The sequence below is a fragment of the Aedes albopictus genome, chromosome 1, assembly GCF_035046485.1.
Source record: "Aedes albopictus strain Foshan chromosome 1, AalbF5, whole genome shotgun sequence".
In the NCBI taxonomy this organism is placed as follows: Eukaryota; Metazoa; Arthropoda; class Insecta; order Diptera; family Culicidae; genus Aedes; species Aedes albopictus.
Genome location: NC_085136.1, coordinates 54,287,129 through 54,307,263, shown reverse-complemented (window position 1 = coordinate 54,307,263; position 20,135 = coordinate 54,287,129). Strand labels below are relative to the sequence as shown.

Below are 20,135 nucleotides of genomic sequence, written 5' to 3'. Positions count from 1 at the left end.
GGCACCTTCAACACCATAGCCTACCTGATCGAACAAAAAACTGCGCCGGTGCGCATGGATGCTCCCACGTGGTACCTCTTGATTTCATGTATGTGTAGCTATATAGATTATCCGGAGCGAGTATTTTTCGTAATTGCAAAAAATGTTGTATGCAACGCGTTGCAAAACTCGATTTTTTCAGCACTCGTCGTATTTATCCAACTCGTGCTGAAAAAATCATCATTTTGCAACTTGTTGCATAAATAACTATTTACCTACTTAGAAATGTCGCAACTTAATTTGGGTTAGTGCATATTGTAGCTCTTAATTAGCTTGCAATCAATCAAAAACTCACATTGAATTAACTGCATCGGCTGTTTTCCTACTCTCCGCATCGACCAATGTGGCGCTAGCTTCTATGCGCGAAAAATCGCTAAAAGTAAATCGCAAAAATATTTTATGGCGAATAGCATCCAAAGCGGGATCTAATGGCAAATTTCTCGCAGTGGAATACATTATTCGAAAAAATATTTGGTAGTGGTTGTGCACAATGGTGACCACTATTAAGCCTATCAAATATATTTTCGTGAAAAGCTTTCTATTTCAAATAATTCAAGTTTTGATGCTTTTCGTCTTACAAAATTAAATTGATTTACTCCTGCTGATCAACTGCCCGAGCAGGAGAAAATAGCTGAGGAATAACAAACTCAGGTATGGAAAACCGAATACCTACAACCTGAATGAGGTATTAGGAAGCCCTGCATAAGAGGTAAAATACCTAAAATAATAACTGATGTGTTTCCTGTGCATAACACGCGAATAATGACTTCAGGTATGGTAATACCTCAATAATAATCGGTGATTTTTCCATACAAATAGTGATTTTTCCATAATTGAATAATACCTCAATCAGTCCTCAAAACCAAAATAATAACTCGTTGAGGTATTCTATCAATACCTACAAAATACCAAAATAAGTTATTTTCAATACCTGGACAACCGACCAATACCTGGTTTTGGTATAATACCTGACTTTGGTATGCTCCAGTTATGTGTCAGTTATTCATTCCTGCTCGGGTGTGGCTGCGCGCAAAGCAGGTAGTCCATTGACGTTGAATGAACGCAAAATTCATTCAAAAGTTCATTTGGGCTAACGTGGCGCACCATTTTGACGGATAGCGGTACGATAACTGCAAATGTGTTGCACTTACCGGACTTGCAGTTAAAAAATGTGGGAGTCCCACAAACAGTATCGATTTTTCAGGCCAAAATCTTTGATCTTATGTGCGGAGAAGAATAAGCACTTCAGCAACACGTAGTGGGCAAAGTAATAAGTTGACTCTCTACATCTCGATATTGAAGGGACCATCGAGATAGGGAGAGAACGAATTCAAGAACCAATTTGAAATGCACACTAGATTGAAAAATCGTCCGTAATGAATTACACTGAAGTTTTTTTTTACGCGGTTTTTTTTACGCGGTCCGTCCTAAAAAAAACCGCGTTATTTCAAGACCCGTCGTAAAAAAAACCGCGTTATTTCAAAAACCTTCGTAAAAAAATCCGCGTTTTTTCAAAAACACGCGTAAAATAGTCAGCACCACATCTAACGTGACTTGACTTTTTTTACGACGTTTTTTGAAATAACGCGGTTTTTTTTTACGACGGGTCTTGAAATAACGCGGTTTTTTTTTACGACGGGTCTTGAAATAACGCGGTTTTTTTTTACGCGGTTTTTTTTTACGCGGGACCATTACCGTCGTAAAAAAAAACTTCAGTGTAACTACAACGACTGTTTTCCTACTCTCCGCATCGACCAATGTGGCGCTAGCTTCTATGCGCGAAAAATCGCTAAAAGTAAATCGCAAAAATATTTTATGGCGAATAGCATCTAAAGGCAAATTTATCGAAGTGGAATACATTATTCAAAAACATATTTGGTACTGGTTGTGCACAATGGTGACTACTATTAGGTCTACCAAATATTTTTTCAGTGAAAGCTTTCTATTTCAAGTAATTCAAGTTTAGATGCTTTTCACCATACAAAATAAAATGAATTTACTCCTGCTGATCAACTGTGGGTGCGCGCAAAGCGGGTAGTCCATTTGCTATCATCGATAGCAGGAATTGTTTTCAATTTGCTGTCACAGGAACATTTTTCTGCTCTCATTTTTGATGTTTTAACCGTTAAAACGACCAAAACGACAACAACCTGAGTTATCAAAATTTGCAATATCATAACATCAAAATTAGTTTTCAATTTGCTATCAGACTTTGCTCGGGATCCCCTACCAAATATTTTTTTGAATAATGTGTTCCATAGAAGCTAGCGCCACATTGGTCGATGCGGAGAGTAGGAAAACAGCCGATGCAATTAATTCATTCATTGAGATGTTATGTAGGCACTGCAGCGGTACCATGACACCCCAGTCAACACACGATCGCATATGATGTTGAATAGGATGTTAAAGTGGAGGCTATATGCGTGCACTTTACACGCAGTTAAATGGAAGCAGGTATGTACACTACCCGCCAATAATATGGAATCGTTGCAACACTCAGTATTGCAGCACCCAAAAAGTTTGGCATCACCCAAAATAAGGAGAAAAAATGGAGTAAACTTAAAGCCAATGAATTAACTACAACGGCTGTTTTCCTACTCTCCGCATCGACCAATGTGGCGCTAGCTTCTATGCGCGAAAGATCGCTAAAAGTAAATCGCAAAAATATTGTATGGCGAATAGCATCTAATGGCGTATTTCTCGAAGTGAAACACATTATTCAAAAAAATATTTGGTAGCGGTTGTGCACAATGATGACCGGTTTGGTGCCTACCAAATATTTTTTCGGTAAAAGCTTTTCATTTCGAGAAATTCGAGTTTAGATGCTTTTCGCCATACAAAATTAAATGATTTTACTCCTGTTGAGCAACATTGAACGCACTCCCTGCCGGTAGTCCATTATCTCGAAGTGGAATACATTATTCGAAACAATATTTGGTAGTGGTTGTGCACAATGGTGACCACTATTAAGCCTACCAAATATTTTTTCGGGAAAAGCTGTCTATTTCAAGTAATTCAAGTTTAGATGCTTTTCGCCATACAAAATTAAATTGATTTACTCCTGCTGATCAACTGTGGATGCGCGCAAAGCAGGTAGTCCATTAGGTTGAGGATAGGATTTGCTTTTCCAAAGGGAATAAGGGGGGTCATAAGCGATTTGTGTCTCAAAGACCTGAAATAATCACATTTTAGGGTGATGCCAAACTTTTTAGGGTGCTGCAATATTCAGTATGAGTGTTGCAATATGCGATTCCATATTTATGGCGGGTAGTGTATATGGCCTCCACTTTAACATCCTATTCAACATCATTTACGACTTTGTGTTATCTGGGACATGCGAGCACAGTTCGAACCACACTTTTTTTTTTTTCAAAATGACCGTTAAGTCGTGCAATGACTGCGATTTGAGTACAATGTCTGTCTGTCTGTACCTGTAGGATAGATAACAGATACAGATATGAAATTGGCATTGGATATTAAGGTGAAACATCAAGAAATCCTATTGCAATGAATTAACTACATCGGCTGTTTTCCTACTCTCCGCATCGACCAATGTGGCCAATGCGCGAAAAATCGCTAAAAGTAAATCGCAAAAATATTGTATGACGAATAGCATCTAAAGGCAAGTTTATCGAAGTGGAACACATTATTCGAAAAAAATATTTGGTAGTGGTTGTGCACAATGATGACTGCTATTAAGCCTACCAAATATTTTTTCAGTAAAAGCTTTCTATTTCAAGTAATTCAAGTTTAGATGCTTTTCACCATACAAAATAAAATGGATTTACTCCTGCTGATCAACTGTGGGTGTGCGCCAAGCGGGTAGTCCATTTTGCATACAAACTTTAGAGGCACAAATCTGACGAACGAAGCATCGAACCAAGCCGCACTTGTTTATTCTGGCTTTGCTCACTTGCAAAAAGAGGCAGCTTTGCCATATCAAGCGCATTTGTTTACGAATTTTCAAGATTGTTGCTCTTGAAAACGTGAGTAGGGGACCAAGTCGGCCATTGTGGCAGCCATATTGGTATTCTCTGATGTTTCTCCTTAATAATCATAAACTTTATTGCTTTAATGCGACGAGACGTTTTGCATCAGTGTACACTTCGATAGGAGGATTCTGCAAACACTATGTTGAGCATCTGATGACGCGGCGAGAGCTCGAGAGCAAGAAAGAAGAGAGGTCGGATAAGAGAAGGGCAAATAAAAAAAAGAAAAAAAACAGTGATGGATAGATTTCGGGGGTTCAGTTCGAAAACGGAAACCAGTTTGAAACCTGACAGTATTCCTTGCCATGAAAGCATACAGTATTCCAAGTAATGTTTTCTTTTAACTAGCATAGTACCTAAATTTGAGTACCTGCACCGAACTGCTATAGTGGGTAAATTTTACTTAAAAATGTGTTTTGAAAAAAAAAACTTCAAAATACGTTTATTTGAACAATCGCCGAACTTTTTATTTAGTAATTTTACTGAAATTTGAGTTCCCGTTCAACAACTCGAATGTTGAGTAAAATTTACTCAGTGGCCAGTTCGAAATTCACCTACTTCTTCAGTTCGTCGTGTTTACTCAATTTAGAGTTAAAAAATACTTATTTTTAGGTTTCTTGTTTTCTCCGTGCAGCAAAAAGTGACGTTTGTAAGCGGACTCTCAATAAAATGTTTACCGAATCTCAGCATTGAACTGTCAAAATTGCTGAGATCCCAGCAAAATTGTTGTTTGCTGATTGCTCGGCTGTGCAAATCTCGGCAAAATAATGAAAAAATGCTGATATCCCGGCAATCTGAATTAAGTGTGTTCCCCTTGCTAAAACTGTCTGATTTTTTTTCGAGCAAGATGAGATAAGATGAGCGACGGCGGTTTTTAAGGGTGAGAGAATAATGTAATGGATTAAAAGCATCGTCTGTTTTCCTACTCTCCGCATCGACCAATGTGGCGCTAGCTTCTATGTGTGAAAAATCGCTAAAAGTAAATCGCAAAAATATTGTATGGCGAATAGCATCTAAAGGCAAATATCTCGACGTGGAATACATTATTCGAAAAAATATTTTTAGTGGTTATGTACAATGGTGACCACTATTAAGCCTACCAAATATTTTTTCGGGAAAAGCTTTCTATTTCAAGCAATTCAAGTTTAGATGCATTTCGCCATACAAAATTAAATTGATTTACTCCTGCTGATCAACTGTGGGTGCGCGCAAAGCGGGTAGTCCATTAAAAAAGTGTAACGCTGTTTTTTGTTTTGAAGCAAGTGCTCCTCTTTTCATAGCTCCTTTTTATCATTTTTCCTTACTACGTCTATGTATGACATTTTTTAAAGCAGAGGTTCCAAAAACACAAAAAATGAACATTTGGATGCAAACTCAAGTAGATATGATGTTTAAAAAAATGTGTAACGGTGTTTTGTAGGTACCGTCTCTTCTGATACTACTTTTTTGGGACCGTCACCTCACGCTCAGACCGCTCAACACAAAAATGCATAATTTCCAGACTACACCAAAAATGTGTAACCCTTACACATTCACAAAAACAGCTCCTGCGTCCACAAAATCGTGAAATTCGCTAAAATTTTTGTACGGCAATCTTGCTAGGTTTACTAGTGACCTTGGTAATCAAAAAAATATCGACATTTCGCATCTAGAAGAGTGTACGAGCTGTTTTTGTGAATGTGTTAGGGATACACATTTTTAGTGTAGTCTGGAAATTATGCACTTATGAGTAGGTCTTACACGCTTTAGGTGCTGAGCGGTTTTAGCGTGCTGATAGTTAGGCACTATGCAGTCGTTCAAATCTCATATTAAATGCGCAATATCTATGTGTTTGTTTAAGCATCTCTGTATGTACTGCAGTTTTTTGTTGTGCGAATTTATATTGTATTTAGAATTGTGGCAGGTTATAAGTCTTATAATAAATATTAAGCTGAGTAAAAGCGTAAAAGTCTTATTCAATTCTGTTTAGTGAAATACCACAACCTGGCGCGAGGACATTCTTGAATTATGCCGTTTTTGTTTATTATCCAGTTCCAACCCAGGTTGGAACTGGATCAGATCACAGTTTCAACCCCAACCCGATTTCGGTTTCGCTTGTACTAAAGTTTGTTTGACGTTGTTTGTTTACACATTTTCCGCCAATCCAGTTCCAACCCAGGTTAAAAAAGAAAAACGGCATTAGTCTCCATATGGTGGAATTCTTCACTTTGTGATGTTCAGTCTTAAGGTGAAATGGGAGTGCGTCCAGGTACACTTTTGACTCGCGTTTTTGAGAGCACCGATCTCGTCATCCACAAAATGCCCGAAAACGAAAATACTACCACAGAGAACAGACGTTTAAGCTCGAACAAAAATACGTCGAAATCGTGTGTAAAGGATTTAAGTGTACCTCAACGCCACCAACGGAGACTGCCCCACATAAAAAGTCGATTTGACCCCACGATGGCAGTGTTCATCGTTAAAATATACTAGCCCACAAAGCGACACGAGCGCCAAACGGCCAAAAACGACGAGCACTGGAAACAAATTTGACAACACAACAATGCAAGTGATGGGACGCTAGCGCCGCGCAACGGGAGCATAACCACACACTTTGAAATGACCGTTACAAAGTTTTACACAAGCCAGAAAGTGAAGATAGACGTCTGTTCTCTGTGATACTACTCAATGTTTACTGCGAATGAGCAAGACTACTCGTTGCTTTTTCAGCTCTGTTTGTTGTTTGGATGACGAGATCCATGCTTTCGGTATTTGCAAGGCCGCCGTTGCGGAAAAATCAGCCCAGTGGCAGGCATTGTTGTCAACATCTCTTTTGTTATAACGGGCCCAGAATGTGTTGATCAAATGACATTGGGCCCCTGGTGTATCTACTGTCACTCCATGTTATTGATATAGGCATGTCAAAGGCGTGGGAAAAATGGTTCGTTCAATAATATGAATTAACTACATCGGCTGTTTTCCTACTCTCCGCATCGACCAATGTGGCGCTAGCTTCTATGCGCAAAAAATCGCTTAAAGTAAATCGCAAAAATATTGTATGGCGAATACCATCTAAAGGCAAATAGGCTCCTAAAGTCCTATCGGGATTCTTGTTTTTAACCACAATATATGGTTCAAGAGTACATATTTACTCATTTTTTGATGTTTTTATTAACCATAGTTGAAATTATGGGCTGCAAAACGGTGAGTCGATAAGGAGAGCGTCCAACATAGCTCTGGTCCTCACAAGTTCCTACCTCATGCTTCCACGGGTCAAACGATGACAAAGACCGCCAGCTAAGAGTTGTGTGCTTAGCTGGTAGTGCAGCCTGGGCACTGTTGTCCTGCTGACTTCAGCTAGATTGAGGAGGTACGATCCGAGCGTCTGTTCACCAAGGAGGTGCGGCTCAAACAGCGTCTGTTCTGGCATCCAGCGGCTGAGTATGAAATGCTGTATTGCGTCAGCTATACCTAAGAAGGCAGCCCCTTCAACGCAATGTAGGCAGCGCGGCCCCGGTAAGGTAGCCTGCTGAAAACCTTCAAACACCCAGAAAAGCAATAGTAGAGTAAACGGATTGATTCAACGGCAACAGACCCGGCAACGAATAAAGGACAACGATTGGAAAGTCGGATCTTGGAACGTGAGAACTTTGAATGAACCCGCACGTGTTGGGCTCCTGGCTCGTGAACTGCGGAATGTCGGCGTTAACGTGGCCGCTATCCAGGAGATACGCTGGCCCAAAACTGGAGAACGCGAATTCCGAGCGGTGGATCCCATCGCCAACACTTCATTCAAGTACCACATCTACTACAGCGGCGGCGATAAGGCAGAACGCGGAGTTGGCTTTGTAGTGATCGGGAAGCAGATGAAGCGAGTTATTCGGTGGAAACCGATAAGCGACCGAATCTGTGTGTTGAGGATGAAGGGCAAGTTCTTCAACTACAGCCTGATCAGCATCTATGCGCCAACGAACGACAAACCCGATGACATGAAGGATGAGTTCTATGAGAGCCTTGATAAGGCCTACGGAGAGTGCCCAAAACAAGATGTCAAAATAGTCATCGGAGATGCAAATGCGCAGATCGGCAGAGAAAGTTTCTTTCGGCCTGTCATTGGAACGGAAAGCCTTCATTCTGTTACCAACGATAATGGTCTGCGCCTTGTGACATTCGCTGCTGCTAGAGGGATGGCAATCAGCAGTACCTACTTCGCACGTAAGAATATCCGAAAACACACCTGGCCAGGGATGAGAAATGTACTGCAAAAAACGGTTACCGGTTGTACATTTGACATTTTTCCACACGAACATCATAGGCCCAGCCAAACTCAAACTGTTCGAAAAATAAATGTCACAACATTTTTTTTCCTGCAGCCTTCTTCCTCGAAACGGTTTCCAAGCGCGAGAGCGCCAGTACTCGAGCACAACGACGACGGAAATGTCTGTCTCTACCGTTTTCGCATTTTTCTGCGTTTCAAACCGCTTCTAGATAAACTTCTTTACATGCATCACAAAGCTAGGAGTGTGCTCTAGCTATTTCTGTAAATCGATTTAAATTATTTATTAAAACAAGTGAGTTATTAACAGTTGAAAATATTTGACATTTTTCGCAATCACCCGCCTCAGCATGACTGCTCATAAATATTTTCGTGGGGAGGCGAAAACCATCAAGCGTCTGCTTGACTGCCGTCGGCGCGGCGTCTGATGGTATTGGTGCTGCCGTTGTTTTGTTTTTATTTTACTGCCAGTATCGATGAACGGAAAAGAGAAAAAAGTATTTTTGCCATCCCTGCACCTGGCGACACCCGAGTGGTGACACTTGCTCCCAGATAGACCACGTGCTGGTCGACGGGCGACATTTCTCGGACGTCATAGATGTGAGGTCCTACAGAGGCCCGAACATCGACTCGGATCATTATCTTGTAGCCGCTAAAATTCGGGCGCGATTATCCAGCGTCACGAGTTCAAGAAACAACAGGACGATGCGTTTCAATATCCAGCGCTTGTCAGCCGAAGGGGTTGCTGCACAGTACCATCAGAAGCTAGACGAGAGGATAGGAGAGACCAACGAATCTGGAGATGTCAACAGCTTATGGGGAAGTATCCACGAAGCAGTGACAACAACAGCGCAAGAGGTGATTGGTACCGCTCAGTGACGCCAACGTAATGGTTGGTTTGACGAGGACTGCCAACGAGCGACGAACGAAAAGAATGCCGCCAGAAGTCGAATGCTAGTGGCCGGTACCCGGCAGAACAGAGAGCGGTACAGGGTTGCAAGAGCAGAAGAGAAACGAATCCACCGCAGAAAAAAACGGCAACACGAAGAGAGTGTTATTGCTGAAGCGCAGGAAAGTATGGACAGGAACGATATGCGGAGATTTTATGCAACTGTCAATGGCGCGCGGCACAAGACTGCGCCAGTGCCCGCCATGTGCAATGACCGGGAAGGAAATTTGCTGACAGACAAAACAATGGTGGCAGCCAGGTGGAAGGAGCACTTCGAAGATTTGTTGAATGGTAGCAGCAAAGGAGCACCCAGGAACAGGATTAACATAATGGATGACAGACAAGCAGTGGAACCACCAACACTGGATGAGGTTAAAAAGGCCCTTAAGGAGCTGAAGAACAGCAAGGCTGCTGGGAAGGACGAGATCCCGGTCGAACTTCTTAAGCACGGAAGCGAGCAGCTACATTAATCAATCCACCAGATTATTATAAAGATTTGGGAGGATGAAGAATTGCCCACCAGTTGGTTGGATGGCCTCATATGCCCAATCTACAAGAAAGGGCACAGACTGGAGTGTGCCAATGGACTACACGCTTTGCGCGCAGCCACAGTTGATCAGCAGGAGTAAATCAATGAATTAACTACATCGGCTGTTTTCCTACTCTCCGCATCGACCAATGTGGCGCTAGCTTCTATGCGCGAAAAATCGCTAAAAGTAAATCGCAAAAATATTGTATGGGGAATACAATCTAAAGGCAAATTTCTCGAAGTGGAATACATTATTTGAAAAAATATTTGGTAGTGGTTGTGCACAATGGTGACCACTATTAAGGCTACCAAATATGTTTTCGGGAAAAGCTTTCTATTTCAAGTAATTCGAGTTTAGATGCATTTCGCCATACAAAATTAAATTGATTTACTCCTGCTGATCAACTGTGGCTGCGCGCAAAGCGGGTAGTCCATTTAATTTTGTATGGCGAAATGCATCTAAACTTAAATTACTTGAAATACAAAGCTTTTCCCGAAAAAATATTTGGTAGGCTTAATAGTGGTCACCATTGTGCACAACCACTACCAAATATTTTTTCGAATAATGTGTTCCACTTTGAAGAATTTGCCTTTAGATGGTATTCGCCATACAATATTTTTGCGATTTACTTTTAGCGATTTTTCACACATAGAAGCTAGCGCACATTGGTCGATGCGGAGAGTAGGAAAACAGCCGATGTAGTTAATTCATTACAGAGGGATTACCCTTTTAAATTCGGCGTATAAGATACTGTCGCGTGTCCTGTTCAACAGACTGCGACCTCTTGAGGAGTCCTTCGTCGGCGAATACCAGGCTGGTTTTCGTGAGGGCCGATCAACGACGGATCAAATGTTTACCCTGCGGATGATCCTAGATAAATTTCGGGAATATAACTTGCAGACTCACCATCTGTTCATTGATTTTAAAGCAGCGTACGATTCAGTGAAAAGAAATGAGCTTTGGCAGATAATGTCAGAACATGGTTTTCCGGCGAAACTAATTAGGCTGATACGCGCAACGCTGGATGGATCAAAATCAAGTATCCGGATCGCGGACGAAGTGTCTACGTCGTTTGTGACCTTGGATGGATTGAAGCAGGGGGATGCTCTTTCAAATTTATTGTTCAACATTGCACTCGAAGGAGCGATTAGGAGGTCAGGCGTGCAGAGGAATGGCTCTATCATCACACGGTCGCACATGCTCCTCGGTTTTGCGGACGATATTGATCTCATCGGCATCGATCGTAGGGCAGTGGAGGAAGCTTATGCTCCTCTGAAGAGAGAGACAGCGAGGATAGGCTTGATGATTAACTCTACCAAGACGAAGTACATGATAGCGGGTAGAGACAGAAGCAGGCCTAGTGGTGTTAGTGCTGAGGTAGTGATTGATGGGGAAGTGTTTGAAGTTGTTGAAGAATTTGTTTATCTTGGAACACTTGTGACATGTGACAATGACGTTTCCCGTGAAGTGAAAAGGCGTATTGCAGCTGCGAATAGGGCCTTTTACGGATTGCGTAGCCAGCTTAGGTCCCGTAACTTGCAAACGCAAACAAAATTCGCTCTGTATAAGACGCTGATTCTTCCGGTTGCCCTCTACGGTCACGAAGCGTGGACGTTAAAGGAGGTAGACCGAAAAGCTTTTGGAGTTTTTGAGCGCAAAGTGCTGCGGACAATTCTCGGTGGGAAACAAGAAAATGGAGTGTGGCGCAGACGCATGAATCACGAGTTGTACCAAGTGTACGAAGATGCGAATATTGTGAAACGTATAAAATACGGCAGACTTCAGTGGGCTGGACACGTAGTGCGAATGTCGGAAGAAAGAATAGCGAGAACCCGGTAGAGGTAGGCGACTTCGTGGGCGGCCGCGAACTCGCTGGCTGCACGCGGTTGAAGAAGATCTACGATCCCTACACGTTCGGGGAAACTGGAGGAACATCGCCCAAGACCGACGAAGATGGTGCTCTACTATACGCTCGGCATTGGAGTAAAGTTACTTTGTAGCCAACAAGGTATCAAGGTAGGTAGTTGAAAATATATAATTTTTATTTTTTTAGCCTTTTGTCTCGTCCCTAGCTTATAACACATACTTTGAGTGATTTTTTTTTCACCGTGTATGTCAGATAGGAACATTTTTGAAATTCCAGTGCGAAAAATGTCGAGCTCAGTCACACAAGGTTGACCTCAAATGTCAAAGTAGAACTATTTACCATTTTACTTATTTCAAATTTTCGCATTATTCCTTTGTTTTTCAAGTTCGAGTAGAGTACAATTCCGATTAGAATACCATGCTTGATCGTATTATTCAATATAAGCGAGATTTCGTCTTTAATTTTAGGACCCTATTCTTCAAAGTGGAACACATTATTCGAAAAAATATTTGGTAGTGGTTGTGCACAATGGTGACCACTATTAAGCCTACCAAATATTTTTTCGGTGAAAGCTTTGTATTTCAAGTAATTCAAGTTTAGATGCATTTCGCCATACACAATAAAATTGATTTACTCCTGCTGATCAACTGTGGCTGCGCGCAAAGCGGGTAGTCCATTGCGGAAAAATAGAAAAAAATCCAACGAGTTGCGGTGGTTTCGACCGCCGCAGTTGCTCCGCAAATGTCAAAGTGCTCGGTGCACGCTAAAAAGCACTCACTGAGCTGGCTGCCATAAAATTAGAAAATACCGTCGTTCGGGGTGACATTGGGCCTAGGGGGTCACATTGGTCCATCGATCCCACGGATTCAATATAAGTCAGAGAAGCCGACGGTGAATGCAAAGTATCTAAGAATTATGTATTCTAGTAGTTTAGCCACAGAGAACAGACATTTAAGCTCGAACAAAAATACGTCGAAATCGTGTGTAAAGGATTTAAGTGTACCTCAACGCCACCAACGGAGACTGCCCCACTTATAAAGTCGATTTGACCTCACGATGGCAGTGTTCATCGTTAAAATACACTAGCCCACAAAGCGACACTTGCGCCAAACGACCAAAAATGGCGAGCACTGGAAACAAATTTGACAACACAACAATGTAAGTGGTGAGACGCTAGCGCCGCGCAACGGGAGCATAACCACATACTCTAATATGACCGTTACAAAGTTTTACACAAGGCAGAAAGCGAAGATAGACGTCTGTTCTCTGTGGTTTAGCACACAATATGCATTCCCATCTTATTCTAAACATGCGGGATAGTGGCCCAATGTCACCCCACTTTGGCCCAATGACACCCCGCACGACGGTAATGAAATATTTTCCATTTTCGGTTTATGTCATCACAATGGATTAACTACATCGGCTGTTCTCCTACTCTCCGCATCGACTGGCGGTAGCTTCCATGCGCGAAAAATCGCTAAAAGTAAATCGCAAAAATATTGTATGGCAAATAGCATCTAAAGGCAAATTTCTCGATTTGGAATACATTATTCGAAAAAATATTTGGTAGTGGTTGTGCACAATGATGACCACTATTAAGCCTACCAAATATTTTTTCGAGAAAAGCTTTCTTTCGCCATACAAAATTAAATTGATTTACTCTTGCTGATCAACTGTGGCTTTGCGCCAAGCAGGTAGTCCATTCTGCTAGCACAGCTGCTAGCATCACCAGGGTGCGAGGCCAGAATCCAACAACTTGTATGTAAACATTTGTGTATCCACAAAGCATTCCGTTGTGGATACACGATAGATGTTGGCTCCTGTCAGATGCATTAGGTGGGATTAGGGTTGCCACATACGTGGTTTACATGATGATAATAATTATTATTCTGTCAGACAATCTATTGCACTGTTCACACCAAATCGAACCATAGAGAACAGACGAACATGCTCGAACAAAATTGCTTGAAAATCTTGTGTAAAGAAAAAACAAGCTCAGTAGCGACATCGACGGTGACTTTCCCACTCAAAAACTTGTTTCGACACCATGATGGCGCTTTCTGATGAAATATTTCACTAGCGCACCTTTAAATTTTCCTACTCAAATTCTGAGCTATATTTGCTTAAATAACAAGATGTTTATGATTATTTCACTCATCCAGCAACAAAATTTGAGCAACCCATTGATAATTAGTTTCATTATTTTCAATAAGAAACAAGTTGAACAAGAACTCAATTATTGTTTTCCAAGTAAAAACAACACATTTTCTTGGTGGAACTATACTATCGTGCACACTTGGTGACACTAGCGCCAAAAGCTAAAACAACGGCAAATTTGTACCCCGATTCAAAATGTGACAGCGCCGCGTAATGGCCACATTCCCAGTTATTTAAAAAAACCACAGAGAACAGACGTCCAAGCTCATGTAGTACTATTGTGTAAAGCATTGCAACGGTTGTTTTCAAATAACTGGGAATGTGGCCATTACGCGGCGCTGTCAAATTTCGAATCGGGGTACAAATTTGCCGTTGTTTTAGCTTTTGGCGCTAGTGTCACCAAGTGTGCACGTTAGTATAGTTCCACAAAGAGAATGTGTTGGTTTTACTTGAAAAACTATAATTGAATTCTTGTTCAATTTGTTTCTTATTAAAAATAATGAATCTAATTACCAATGGATTGCTCAAATTTTATTGCTGGGTTAGTGAAATAATCATAAACATCTTGTTATTTAAGCAAATACAACTCAGAATCTGAGTAGGAAAATTTAAAGGTGCGCTAGTGAAATATTTCTTCAGAAAGCGCCATCATGGTGTCGAAACAAGTTTTTGAGTGGGAAAGTCATCGTCGATGTCGCTACTGAGCTTGTTTTTTCTTTACACAAGATTTTAAAGCAATTTTGTTCGAGCATGTTCGTCTGTTCTCTGTGAAAAAACCGTTGCAATGCTTTACACAACTGCACTACATGAGCTTGGACGTCTGTTCTCTGTGATCGAACTGCACAGTATGAAAGTGTGATGGTTGAGAAGTGTGACGATAAGTGCAACCGGCCTGTCTGACAGCATTTTGACGTTGAGAAATGTCACAGATTAGCACGTGGTGTGTGATTCGCCTGATTCTTCCTCGCTTTTGTTTTGATTCTCATCCATCTGACAACTCTTCGATTCGACTTTCTCTCTTTTTTTCTCACCAAAGTTGTTATCGGGTGGCCAGTTATGCAGGTTTGTGCGTTTATATTCGTGGAAAAAGTTTGTGAAAGGTGGAATTTTTGAAAGTTATGTCGGCAACCGTGCCCGAGCACAAAAATAGTGTAATAAACGAAGTGCATCAAAAATCCATGTTTGAAAGCAACCAGCAATAATATCCTTATTATTGTTCACTAGTTTTAGCACCAAATTCGGAAGCTTCTAGCACAGAGAACAGACATTTAAGCTCGAACAAAAATACGTCGAAATCCTGTGTAAAGGATTTAAGTGCACCTCAACGCCACCAACGGAGACTGCCCCACATATAAAGTCGATTTGACCCCACGATGGCAGTGTTCATCGTTAAAATACACTAGCCCACAAAGCGACACGAGCGCCAAACGGCCAAAAACGGCGTGCACTGGAAACAAAAATGACTACACAACAATGTAAGTGATGGGACGCTAGCGCCGCGCAACGGGAGCATAACCACATACTCCGAAATGCCCGTTACAAAGTTTTACACAAGGCAGAAAGCGAAGATAAACGTCTGTTATCTGTGCTTCTAGATTTATCATGCTAATGTTATTGTCAGCTAAATAGTGTTTACATTGCGCAAAATTGACGCTAATACCACAGAGAACAGACGTCCAAGCTCATGTAGTGCAGTTGTGTAAAGCATTGCAACGGTTGTTTTGAAACAACTGGGAATGTGGCCATTACGCGGCGCTGTCACATTTTGAATCGGGGTACAAATTTGCCGTTGTTTTAGCTTTTGGCGCTAGTGTCACCAAGTGTGCACCCTAGTATAGTTCCACCAAGAGAATGTGTTGTTTTTACTTGGAAAACAATAATTGAGTTCTTGTTCAACTTGTTTATTATTGAAAATAATGAAACTAAATATCAATGGGTTGCTCAAATTTTGTTGCTAGATTAGTGAAATAATCATAAACATCTTGTTATTTAAGCAAATATAGCTCAGAATCTGAGTAGGAAAATTTAAAGGTGCGCTAGTGAAATATTTCTTCAGAAAGCGCCATCATGGCGTCGAAACAAGTTTTTGAGTGGGAAAGTCACCGTCGATGTCGCTACTGAGCTTGTTTTTTCTTTACACAAGATTTTAAAGCAATTTTGTTCGAGCATGTTCGTCTGTTCTCTGTGGTAAAAGCTTTCCATTTCGAGAAATTCGAGTTTATATGCTTTTCGCCATACAAAATAAAATGGATTTACTCCTGCTGATCGACTGTGGGCGCGCGCTAAGCTGGTTGGCTTAATAGTGGTCACCATTGTGCACAACCACCACCAAATATTTTTTCGAATAATGTGTTCCACTTCGAGAAATTTGCCTTTAGATGGTAATCGCCATACAATATTTTTGCGATTTACTTTTAGCGATTTTTCGCGCATAGAAGCTAGCGCCACATTGGTCGATGCGGAGAGTAGGAAAACAGCCGATGTAGTTAATTCATTGTAACAAAAATGCGTCCATCAATGAACCAGGACGAACCAAAAATTTCCAAACTGCTCGTTCTCAGCAGTGCATTGACCGGTTCTCAAAAACTTGGACTTTTATTCAAGGGGAATGTTTGTACTAACTTTTGCTTTCGGTGCCACCCCGCGAAACCCCTCCCCCTTTCGGTGGAGGCAAAATTGTCATTTCATAAAAATTCCTTTAGAACTATGCTATTTTTCCAATACAATCATAATTATTGGTCTAAGACCGTAGTTAATGAATAAACTACATCGGCTGTTTTCCTACTCTCCGCATCGACCAATGTGGCGCTAGCTTCTATGCGCGAAAAATCGCTAAAAGTAAATCGCAAAAATATTGTATGGCGAATAGCATCTAATGGCGTATTTCTCGAAGTGGAACACATTATTCGAAAAAATATTTGGTAGTGGTTGTGCACAATGGTGACCACTATTAAGCCTACCAAATATTTTTTCGGGAAAAGCTTTGTATTTCAAGTAATTCAAGTTAAGATGCATTTCGCCATACAAAATTAAATTGATTTACTTCTGCTGATCAACTGTGGCTGCGCGCAAAGCGGGTAGTCCATTATCGAATCCTCTTATGGACCAAAGTGGCCACTTATTGGCTCACCGGAAAATCCGGAACATCCGTAAAAATGGTCATTTCATGAAAATGAATTAACTGCATCGGCTGTTTTCCTACTCTCCGCATCGACCAATGTGGCGCTAGCTTCTATGCGTGAAAAATCGCTAAAAGCACAGAGAACAGACGAACATGCTCGAACAAAATTGCTTGAAAATCTTGTGTAAAGAAAAAACAAGCTCAGTAGCGACATCGACGGTGACTTTCCAACTCAAAAACTTGTTTCGACATCATGATGGCGCTTTCTGAAGAAATATTTCACTAGCGCACCTTTAAATTTTCCTACTCAGATTCTGAGCTGTATTTGCTTGAATAACAAGATGTTTATGATTATTTCACTAATCCAGCAACAAAATTTGAGCAACCCATTGATAATTAGTTTCATTATTTTCAGTAATAAACAAGTTGAACAAGAATTCAATTAATGTTTACAAGTAAAACCAACACATTCTCTTGGTGGAACCACAGAGAACAGACGAACATGCTCGAACAAAATTGCTTGAAAATCTTGTGTAAAGAAAAAAACAAGCTCAGTAGCGGCATCGACGGTGACTTTCCCACCTAAAAACTCGTTTCGACATCATGATGGCGCTTACTAAAGAAATATTTCACTAGCGCACCTTTAAATTGCCCTACTCAGAGACTGTGCTGTAGTTGGTCAAATAACAAGATGTTTATGATTATTTCACTAATTCAACAACAAAATTTGGGCAACCCATTGATATTTTTTTCATCTCTTTCAATTAAAAGTAGGTTGAACAACAATACAATTATGGTTTTCCAAGTAAATTCAACACATTCTCTCGGTGGAACTATATTGGGGTGCACACTTGGCAACACTAGCGCCAAAATGTAAAACAACGGCAAATTTGTACCTCTTTTCGAAATGTGTCAGCGCCGCGTAATGGCCACATTCCCAGTTATTTCAAAACAACCGTTGCAATGCTTTACACAACTGCACTGCATGAGCTTGGACGTCTGTTCTCTGTGGTGGAACTATACTAGGGTGCACACTTGGTGACACTAGCGCCAAAAGATAAAACAACGGCAAATTTGTACCCCGATCCAAAATGTGACAGCGCCGCGTAATGGCCACATTCCCAGTTATTTCAAAATAACCGTTGCAATGCTTTACACAACTGCATTACATGAGCTTGGACGTCTGTTCTCTGTGTTAAAAGTAAATCGCAAAAACATTGTATGGCGAATAGCATCTAAAGGCAAATTTCTCGAAGTGGAACACGTTATTCGAAAAAAATATTTGGTAGCGGTTGTACACAATGGTGACCACTATGAAGCCTACCAAATATTTTTTCGGGAAAAGTTTTCTATTTAAAATTATTCAAGTTTAGATGCTTTTCGCCATACAAAATTAAATTGATTTACTCCTGCTGGTCAACTGTGGGTGCACGCAAAGCAGGTAGTCCATTCGTCTAGAACGATGCAATTTTTTCCAATACAATCAAAATTATTGGTCTAAGACCGTAGTCAATGATTCAATCCTGTTATGGACCAAAGTGGTCACTTATTGGCCCACCGGAAAATCAGTAAAAATGATCATTTCATAAAAAAATTCTGAACTATGCGATTTTTTCCAATACAATCAAAATTCTTGGTCTAAGATTATATTCAATGATTTGCTCATGTTATGGACCACAGTGGCCACTTATTGGCCCATCGAAGGATCCGGAACATCCGTAAAAATGGTCTTTTCGTGAAAACTCCTCTAGAACGATGCGATTTTTTCCAATACAATCTAAATTCTTGATCTAAGACCATGGTCAATGATTATGGACCATAGCTGCCACTTATTGGCCCACCGAAAAATTTGGACCATTCGAAAAAATGTCGTTGAATAAAAAAATCATCTAGACGGCTACGATTTTTTTTAAATAGCCCCGAAATTCTTGTTCTAAGGTCGGAGTTCTAAACAGCAACTAAAATGGTCATTGCATGAAATTTCAACTATACGACTTTTTCCAATACCATGTAGCATGGTCACTTTTGTGTAAATATTATTTTAAGATTTATTCATTAAATTATATAAAATGTACATAAATTGTAGTATAAAATAAATATAATTTTCATGTTTCTTCAATGTTAATTTATTATTCGTGTTAATTTAGTTTTCATTTCAACTAAATGTTTTTCATTGTTAAATGTACTAAAGTCAAAAGTTCACCTTAAATGTATTGCGATATTAAAGATCACCATTCTAAATGACATGCACCGTTAAATCCGCATACAACTTGCATGCAAGTTGTCTTCACTCAAGTCCAATACATGTATAAACTATGAATTAACTACATCGGCTGTTCTCCTACTCTCCGCATCGACCAATGTGGCGCTAGCTTCCATGCGCGGAAAATCCCTAAAAGTAAATCGCAAAAATATTGTATGGCGAATAGCATCTAAAGGCAAATTTCTCGAAGTGAATTGCATTATTCGAAAAAGTATTTGGTAGTGGTTGTGCACAATGGTGACCACTATTAAGGCTACCAAATATTTTTACGGGAAAAGCTTTCTATTTCAAGTAATTCAAGTTTAGATGCTTTTCGTCATACAAAATAAAATTGATTTACTCCTGCTGATCAACTGTGGGTGCGCACAAAGCAGGTAGTCAATGGGCCCATATAGCCGAGGCGGTAAACGCACGGGTATTCAGCATGACCATGCTGAGGGTGACGGGTTCGATTCCCGGTCGGTCCAGGATCTTTTCGTAAAGGAAATTTCCTTGACTTCCTTGGGCATAGAGTATCTTCGTGCCTGCCACACGATATACACATGCAAAATGGTCATTGGCAGAGGAAGCTCTCAGTTAATAACTGTGGAAGTGCTCATAGTGCTGAGAAGCAGGCTTTGTCCCAATGAGGACGTTACGCCAAGAAGAGAGAGAGAGAGAGAGAGAGAGAGAGAATAGTGGTCACCATTGTGCACAACCACTACCAAATATTTTTTCGAATAATGTGTTCCACTTCGAGATATTTGCCTTTAGATGCTATTCACCATACAATATATTTGCGATTTATTTTTGGCGATCTTTCGCGCATAGAAGCTAGCGCCACATTGGTCGATGCGGAGAGTAGGAAAACAGCCAATTAAGCCTACCAAATATTTTTTCGGGCAAAGCTTCCCATTTCAAGTAATTCAAGTTTAGATGCTTTTCGCCATACAAAATTAAATTGATTTACTCCTGCTGATCAACTG

At 40.6% G+C, this 20,135-nt stretch overlaps 1 protein-coding gene across 1 annotated transcript in view; it reads right to left on the bottom strand.

The window, feature by feature from the left end:
* LOC115256758 (uncharacterized) overlaps positions 1-20,135 on the bottom strand; it is a 398,127-nt gene that overhangs the window by 172,843 nt on the left and 205,149 nt on the right. The window lies entirely within an intron of this gene.